Here is a 9,539-nt window from a genome sequence, read left to right on the forward strand (position 1 = left end):
CGGGGAGCAGCTGGAAGAGGTCAATGGGGGAGAAGGGGGGACTTATGTAACACTTTCAACAATAAAGATTAAACACAAAACAAAAACACCAAAGCAGCGGCTCCTTCCCCACTGGCAGGCCTCACCTCTCGGTCGGCTCTGCTTCCCAGGACCCCCAGCGCCTGCGGTCAGGTTTCCACCGGTCATTACCTGCTGTGTCTTCCGCAGCCTGTGACACGGCGGGACTCTTCTCTCCTGCGGTCCCAGTCCACCCACTTCTCTTCCCACCGCCACTGTCAAGGCCAGCCACCCCACTGGTGAACACCACCCTACTTTCTGTCTCTGTGCACCTGACCACTCCAGATGCCTCGTGTAAGTGGAGTCTTACAGTATTTCTCTCTGTGACTGGCCTGTTTCACGCAGCCTGTGTTCAGCACTCCCGTCTTTGAACTGGGCTTTTTCCTGTGGAGTTGTAGCAAGTGGGTCCCTTTCAGCAAGAGGTGAACACCAAGTGGGAAGCCCCGCGCTGCCGCCTGCAGCCACGGTGGAGAGCCTTCCTGAGAGTGGCCCCAACACCCAGGAAGCAGAGCCAGAAACAGGGAGAGGAAACCCAGATTCTCTCACAGCCTGTGCGCCTGGATCAAGCCTTGCCTGAAGGCAGCAGGTACTGCCAGACTCCTGGGTACACAAGACAACAAGTTCCCTTTTTGCTCTGGCCAGTCTAGGTCAGGTTTCCTGCCAGTATCGCGTGTGTCCACAGCTAAACCCTCAGACAGATGCACAAGGAGCAGGGGAGCCCGAGGAGCCTTTCCGGTCTCCCCGGAGGGTCCTGGAGGCTCCTGGTAGGTAGCAGAGGAAGTCACAGGAGGGAGGGGATGATTTATAGTGTCCTTCCTGAGAATCTGCTAACGACAGTCATTCATCATCAAGTCCCCAGGCACGCGGCCAGGTGTGATCTCCCCAGCCTGTCAGGGGTGCCCTGACCAGACCCAGCTCTGGGAGCTCCAGAGGGGCTGTATCGGCCATGCCCCCATTAGCTCATCTCCTTTGTGCCACAGATTAGGCCTCCAAGGCGAGGTCCCAGGCAGCTGACCTATCTGCCCACGGCCACACAGCACGGCCGGACCTGGGCCCAGGCGCGGTCACAGCCGAGTCCTCTCCACCCACGCCGTGGGCTTGACTGGAAGGAGGGACCTCCCCGCTGAGCCTGGGGTGATGCTGATGTTTTTGAGAAAGAGCCCAGTTGCCCCGCCTAGAATGGCAGGGGCTCCTGTGCCCTCCCTCCCTCCCGGTGGGCCTGACTGCGGTGCTGCCCAGGCCTCACAGCACCCGTCAGCAGGTGGCCTCTGGCTCTCCAGCCGGTTCACCTCCACGTAAGAAGTCTCTCCAGGTGCCCGTGAACGCTCCTAACAGCACATCCAGCTGCAGTGACTCAGGCAGAATATTAACGAGGCTGTGCTTACTCCTCTGGCGGGGCCTGCGGGGCCTGCTGGGAAACGCAGCAGAGCAGGGAGAATCCAGGGCCACCGGGGGCTCAGGGCCCAGTGCCGCAGGCCTCCCCCTCAGTCTGCACTGGCTCCCGCCCTCGGAGACAGGCTGGCAAGGACTGCCCTGTAGGTCACCCCCAAGCCCCAGACCATTTAGAAGGAAAGCTACACCGCCCCTTCCCTCGATGGGGCACCAGTGGCCGCTGGCCCTGCGGTCAGCCTGGGGTTGGCAGGTTTCCTTCAGGGGCCCCAGGAGCAGGCCACCCTGGGTGGGCAGGAAAGTGAGAGAGGCCAACGTTCCGCCTCCTACCTGGAAACTGCTGCCCGCTGGCTGGCCGGGCACCTGCTGGGAGGGAGTGGGGAGGGGTGCCCCTGCCCTGCCCCCAGCCTACCTTTAACCGGCTGGGATGGGCGAGGCAGCCCAGCTCTGGGTGCGCTGCTGAGCGAGGGGGCAGAGGCCATTCCTTTACAAATGAAGCCCCCAGGAGAGGGGCTGGGAGACCAGGAAACTCCCCCTCCCAACGCTCAGCCGGTGCCTCCTTTTACCTTCATTCTGCCGGTGCCTCCTTTTACCTCATTCTGCCCTCTCTGGCCCCCTGCCCTGCCCTTCCTGGGGCCCTGGGTTGGCATAGAGCTGACGTGTGTGGGGCTGGGGAGAGCTGGGCCAGGCGGAGGCCAGCAGGGGTCCCTGGGCCGTCCCTGGGATCTCAGGGAAGTCCGCACCCTGGCCTCCCTGGAGAGAGGAGGGGCTGGTTCTGGCTCGGAAACCCACAGACACGTTGCTGATGAGCCGGGGTTAGGCCAGGAGGTGAGAGCTCCCTGCCCCCCCACCTCCGGCTGGTGATGGGCTCCAGGGCGTGGCCTCCAGAAAAGCTGCCCTCTTCCCTGCTCCTGCTCCAGGCGCGTCTGACCTTGGCCCTGGGAGAGCCCTCCATGCACCTGGCAGGAGCCACGGCCACAGCGTCCTCCTCTCCCACCTGCGAGGAACACATCGGTGATCCCCAAAGTGCTGACTCCAGCTTTCAAGATCCTCGAATTATGTGGTCACTGGTATTTGGGGTGTCTGACCTCACCCTCAAGGGCCATGGCTGATTGGACCATGGCAAACCTCTGAATCCTTTTGGCCAATCAGGTCCTCTTCCAGGATGGGCTGGGCGCACCTGGCGGGATGTGAGGCCCTGGCTGCGGCAGGAAGCCCAGGGGAAGCCCTCTGCAGGGAAATGGGCATTTACAGGACTCTGTCCCTCCCCCAACATTTGTTCCCCAATCTTGTGGGAAAAGCAACCACTTTACTTTGGGGGGGTGGGGGGCTCCCTCCTGCACTGGGAGCAGCCTTAGAGGAACTGCCCGGCAAGCTGCCCGCCCACCCCCATCTCGTGTGGCTGAGACCCCGGCATGGCCACCAGGCAGCCTCCCAGGACAAGGCTGCAGAGAGGGAGGAAGTGGCGATCCCAGGCAGCCGGAGACGCGGTTCCTGGAAGCTGCACTCTGTAGGCACATCGCCAAGTCCCTGCCCCCCGAGGCAGAGGAGCCGGCCCCTTCCAGGGGTGCCCTGGCTCACCACCTGCCCTTCGGATACACCCCCCTTCGCTTCAGCTGGCTCAGGGCAAGCAAGCTTTTCCAACCTTCCCTCCAACCCAGAGAGTAGCCTTCCTGGGGTTGGAAATGACAAGCACTAGAGCACAGCCTGCTCCCCTTTGCCCTTGGGGGGGGGGGCGCTGTCTCCAGCTGGGACAGCAGAAGGGTGCGGCCAGCTGCCCACGCTGGGACCCCACCAACAGCCTCACCGAGGAAGGTGAGGGTCAAAGGCGGTGTCTCCCCAGGCTCCCCGGACAGTGAGGGCCCGTGGCGGGTGGTCATCGGCTCCAGCAGCAGGAGATCCCTTCTCGCTCCCAGGGCCCGAGAGAACCCCAGGCCAAGGGGCTTTGCACCTGTTTCCATTCACCAATCCATGCACAGCTGCTCCGTGTGATACCTGCGCCTCCTGCAGCTGGGAAGCCGGGCCTCAAGGCCCTCAAACAGCCCTGCGAGGCAGCGGGCTCCCAGGGCTTCGAGGTCCCGACTTACAAACGAGGAAACCGAGGCTCGGAGAGGCCACGCGCCTGACTCCAGGTCCACAGCCAGGACGAGCGCTCAGGCTCCGGGCCTTGGGCCTTTACTCAGGAGTTCAAGTAGGTGATTTCTTTTTTCCTGTGTCAATATAATTATTGTTATTAATTATATTAAGACAAATATATTATCCATCGATAATAATAGCCAGTACTTACTGAATAGCGGTAAGTATTTTACATACATTGCCTCACTCAGTCAGGACCCTGTAGGGAGGTGCTACAACCACTTTTTAAAAAATATATTTTTTTATTGGTTTCAGAGAGGAAGAGAGAGAAAGAGAAATAGGATTGACGAGAGAGAATCATTGATAGGCTGCCTCTTGCATGCCCCACAATGGGGATCAAGCCCGCAACCGAGGCATGTGCCCTGACCATGACCTCCTGGTTCATAGGTCGATACTGAGCCACGCCGGCCAGGCCCCACTTTTTTTTTTTTTACACCCACTTTCCAGATAAAGAAACGGAGGCTTGAGGAGATTAAGTAACATACCTAAGGCCACACGACCAGTAAGTGCGGTCCAGCTCCAGGGCCTGTGCTAACCACTGTCCCACCCTGCTTCCCTCCACAGGAGGAAGCATTGGGCCACTTCCACAGGCCCCTCGGAGACCAGGCTGTGCAGAGGCCCAGTGAGGTGGGGAGCCTGGTGTGGAAGGATGACCAGTTCCTGGCCCTCCGGGAGCTTGGTCTTGCCAGTCGCCATGTGCCCTGAGTGGGAAGTGATTTACTTGGGGTGCATGAGGCAGCTGCCACCCCGTGGGCGGATGGGCGGGAAAGACCAGAGAATTCTTCCTACGAAAACACTGAGGTCTGGGGGTGTCCAGGCTCCCGCTGAGCCCGGGCTGGACTCGGATTCCTCCCAACACCCCAACATCCACTGCCCAGGGCAGCATGCCATGGGGACAGGGCTGCCCAGCTGAGCTGCCCTGGGTGCATGGTTCTCCAGCTCCCGAGGTGGGCCAGGCGCTGCGGGGCCCCGTCTGAGATGGCGAAGGAGCTGGTCGCCGGAGGGCCTCTCCAGCAGTGGCGAGCGGCTTCACCTGCACCCACTTAGCTCTCAGCAGGCTCAGGTTTGCCCGTTGCCTAGAGGAAATGCTCTCTGCACTGCTCCACATCGTTCCTCCCAGGGGAGTGAGTGGAGCTGGTGAGACAGTGGGTTCCGCTGGATTGGCTTGGCGGTGGAGTGTTGGCCTGCGGACGGAAGGGTCTTGGGTTCGATTCCTGGCCAGGGGCATGTATCTCAGTTCCAGGACCCCAGCCATGGTAGCAGCATGTGTGGGAGGCAACCAATCAATGTGTCTCTCTCACTTCGATGTTTCTCTCCCCCCCTCTTCCCTTCCACTCTCTCTAGCAATCAGTAGGGGAAAATACCCTCATGTGAGGACTTAAAAAACAAGCAAACAGCCCGGCCAGTGCGGCTCAGTGGCTGAGTGTCGACCTATGAACCAGGAGGTCACAGTTTGATTCCTGGTCAAGGGCACATGCCTGGGTTGCTTTTGGGCTCCATCCCCAGTAGGGGGCGTGCAGGAGGCAGCCGATTAATGATTCTCTCTCATCACTGATGTTTCTATCTCTCTCCCCCTCTCCCTTCTTTTCTGAATCAATAAAAATATATATTAAAAAAACAACACAGCAATGTATGCAGATCCCCGCCCCCCTCCCCCCCCTCCACACACACAGTAGGGATGATTCTGTAGGTTTTTAGTTAATCCTCACCCAAAGATATTTCTTCCCCATTGATTTTTAGAGAGAGTGGAAGGGAGGGAGGGGGGAGAGAGAAACATCGATGTGAGAGAGACACATCGATTGGTTGCCTCCTGCACATGCCCAGACCCAGGCCGGGATCAAGGTACATGCCCTTGAACCCAGACCCTTCGGTCCAGGGGCCGAGCTCTAACCCAGCGGTTCTCAACCTGTGGGTCGCAACCCCTTTGGCGGTCGAACGACCCGTCCACAGGGGTCGCCTAAGACCATCCTGCATATCAGATATTTACATGACGATTCATAACAGTAGCAACATGACAGGTATGAAGTAGCAACGAAAATAATTTTATGGTTGGGTCACAACATGAGGAACTGTATTTAAAGGGCCAGAAGGTTGAGAACCACTGCTAACCACTGAGCAACCAGCCAGGACTGATTCTGTAGGTTCTTAAAAGTGTTTTGCGCTTCCCGTGCTGCACACTGACCTATGCCAGGTGACTTGGTGTCCGGCGCGCTGACAGGATGAGGATGCCATGGACGACAGCCTCGCCCCTCACTGCCCACATGTAGGTCGATTCCACCTGTTGCTGTGGTTTAAATGCTGCTGGAGTAGCATCGCTGAGCCTTGACGTCCGTTCATATAGATCTCTAATTGTTGGCTGAGGACAATTTCCTAGAAGTGGAATTGCCGCGTCAGAGGCCACGGGTATTTACTGCCAAACTGTTCTTCAGAAAGCTTGTACCCACAGCACCCTGCCTGGCAGGGCCGGGATGCCCGTTTTCGCGCTCCTTTGCCAATCCTGGGCCTGACCATTAACGTTGTCATCTTTCCCCATTTGCTTCTCTGACTCGTAAGGGATGTCTCTCCTGTGGACACTTGCCTTTGTCTCACCTATTCAGGTCCCTTCCCCAACTTTCTATCGAGGGCTCATCTTTTTCTTACGAGTTTGGAACGTTCTTACTAGGTTAAAGGTATCGACTCTGCCGATACCTTTAGATCCGTATAAACCCTTCCCCATGAGAAGATGGGAAGGGATTTGCCAAAACCCACACAGTGCAGAGGGACAGGACCCGGACTAAACCTGGGCCTCAGGGCCTCGTGCTCCATGCTGGGGGGTTCAGTGGGACCCGTCCTCCTTCCCCCTCCCCCTCCACGGGCCAGCACCCTCCCCACCTCACCCCTAGCAGCTGACTACCCTGGGCATGCCTCCCTCCACATCTCTGTTCTGTATGTGACTTCAGGAGGTCTGTCGAAGGAAGTCCTTACATCACAGGAAGTGCTGCAAAGCCCCAGGACCATGTGGCTGCAAACACTGGGACCTGAGCTCACCTGGGGGTCCAGGAAGGCTCCACGGAGGTGACGTTTAAAGGGAGACTGGAAACTTGTCTAAGACAGTGCTGTCCAGCAGACATACTATGCGAGGGAGCCACACGTGTCATTAAGTGCTCAGGGGGCACTTAAAAAATATTAAGCAGGTGGAATACATTTTAGTAATACTTTAATCCATTATATAAAAAACTATCTGTTTAATGCAGTGATGGCGAACCTATGACACGCGTGTCAGAGGTGACACGCGAACTCATTTTTTTGGTTGATTTTTCTTTGTTAAATGGCATTTAAATATATAAAATAAATATAAAAAATATAAGTCTTTGTTTTACTATGGTTGCAAATATCAAAAAATTTCTATATGTGACACGGCACCAGAGTTAAATTAGGGTTTTTCAAAATGCTGGCACGCCGAGCTCAAAAGGTTCGCCATCACTGGTTTAATAGGTAATCAAATGGTTAAAAAATATGAATGAGCTATTTTTTGTTCTCTTTATTTTGTACAAACCTTGGAACTCCGGTGTGTATTTTATGCTTTCAGCGCATTGCTCTGGGACTTCACATTCCAGTGGCCACGGTGTTCGCGTGCGTGTGCATGTGCGTGTGCGTGGGAGTTTCCTGTAGGACCCCAGGTCTAGGTGTTCCCTAGAGCAGTGGTCGGCAAACTGCGGCTCAGCAAACCGCGGCTCACAAGCCACATGCGGCTCTTTGGCCCCTTCAGTGTGGCTCTTCCACAAAATACCGGCTCTTCCACAAAATACCGACATCTGCGCATGGGCCACGAAGTTTCAATCGCACTGTACGTGCGCACCCACACGTGGTATTTTGTGGAAGAGCCACACTCAAGGGGCCAAAGAGCCGCATGTGGCTCTCGAGCCGCAGTTTGCCGACCACGGGCCTAGAGGAACCGAGTAGAGAGGCGGGAGAGAAGGTGGCCCTTGGTGAGCTGTGGAGACTCACCTCCTCTTCAGGTTCCTGTTCCAATAGCGTCTCCGTGAGGCCTCCTGCCCTCAACATCTCCCCCTCCCACCCAGCACTTCGGCCCCCCTTCCCTGCTTCATTTGGATGTTTTCACCTCTGACGTTTTATATTTACTCCTGCATTTTGGTTATTGTTGTGTTTTTGTTTTGTTTATAATCCTCACCCAAGGACATGCATGGAGAGAGAGAGAAACATTCATGTGAGAGAAGAACATGATTGGTTGCCTCCCCCATGTGCCCTGACTGGGAATTGAACCGCAATCCTTTGGTTCCCTGGACAACAGTGACCGACGGATCCACTCTGGGCAGGGTATTGTTACCTCGCTTTCCTCTGGATGAACCGTAAGCTCCATGGCAGCCCCGGGGAACCCCCTGACTCCCCCCAACAGGTGTTTCTGGGTATGATCCCCCGGTGCCCTCTCCGTTCCCCTTGTGGAGTCTGTCACCTGGGTGATCTTGGGACTACGGTGAGGCAGGCCAAGGGGAGCGGGGAGGCCTGTGAGCTCTCCAAGGACATGGCCACATTGGCCATGACAGCGCCTGGCACCCGGGCGTGGGCAAGAAATACTCAGGAGCACCTGATTTCTGTAGGTCTTCAATGCTACCGCGGTCGCTGTCACCCTGGCCAGGTCCCCCCGCAGGCTCCCCCTCTTCCCAGGCAGGGTGCTCAGGCTGGTCTGGCCAACCAGGAGCCCCTCGCTGCGGGTCCCTCCCTGGTGTCCACTCTGAGCCAGTGTCCTCACAGGTGGGTCCATCCAGCTGTGGCCCAGCCCCGGTTCCTGGGGTCCGTGCCCTCCCCACTTCCTTATAGAATGAGCTCTGGCGGGACAGTAGGTGCTCCCTCATCTGAAGGCCTCCTGGGGCCTGGGCTGGGCCCAGGCAAGGCGCTGGGGGGGAAGCTGGGGGGGAGTATGTTTGGAGGTAGGGGGGCTGCGTTTGGGGGCTGAGAAACCCTGTGGGCCATAAGCAGAGTTTCTTGGTCCCCCCAGCTCCTCTGTGCTTCCCGCACCCCCTGAGGTCTGAACACTGTGCCAATGTGGGGAGAAAGCGGGACCCTGTGCAAACGTCAGCCCTGCCTCCTCCCAAGCTCAGCCTGACCCCACCCCCCAGCTCTGCCATTTCTCCCTCATTCGCGAGGTTTGTGGAGCAGCTGCTGCAAGTCAGGTGCCTTCTAGGCGTTGGAGATACAACTGCAAATAAGACGAGAACCCCTGCACGCAGGGGGCTCATATTCTATTGGAGACCACGAACACACGAGGAATAAAAGCTGTGGAGTCTGATGGAGAAAAAGCGATAAAGCTGGGACAGGGAGCAGTCCCACCGCCCGACATGGCGGATGGGGTGGCCACACCTCCCCCAACCCTCTAGTCTCTGTCCAGCCAGGCCTCCACTCCTGCCCAGCCTCTGCCTGCTGGGAGCACACAACACATGGAGGCCAGAGAAGCAGGGAAGCAGGGAAAGCTGGAATTCCAGAGGCCCAGCTCCTGGGGGAGAGGGGAGGCCTGCCCCTGGCCCTCCCCCTTCTCTCCTGCCTCTCGGCTCACCTGCCCGGCCCTGGGGGCTCAGAGCAGGAAAGCGCTCCCTGTGGGCGCAGGCCTCCTTCCCTCCTCCAGGTTTTCTGGGCCTTGATCACTTCCCCACCCACCCACCCTCCCGCCCCCTGGGCTTGGAGGTCACCTTCCCCCGGGCGGTGGTAGGTGCCACACCGTAATGTGTGACATCCTGCATAGCAGCGCCCGTGCAGTCCAGCTCCCTGTGTGTCCCCAGCGCCCAGCGAATCCGGGTCGAATGAATGAATCCCGCCAGGCGGAGGGAGACTTGGCCTCATTCACGGCGGATCTTTAGGGCCCACCCCGCCCGGCTCCTTGGGTGTGTGTGGGGGGGGGGGGGGAAAGGGGTGCGACTGGAGCGCCGGAGAATTGATTTAAGGGGGGCCGGAAGGGTGGGCTC

This window comes from Myotis lucifugus, unplaced genomic scaffold, assembly GCF_000147115.1.
Source record: "Myotis lucifugus unplaced genomic scaffold, Myoluc2.0 scaffold_605, whole genome shotgun sequence".
NCBI classification, from domain to species: Eukaryota; Metazoa; Chordata; class Mammalia; order Chiroptera; family Vespertilionidae; genus Myotis; species Myotis lucifugus.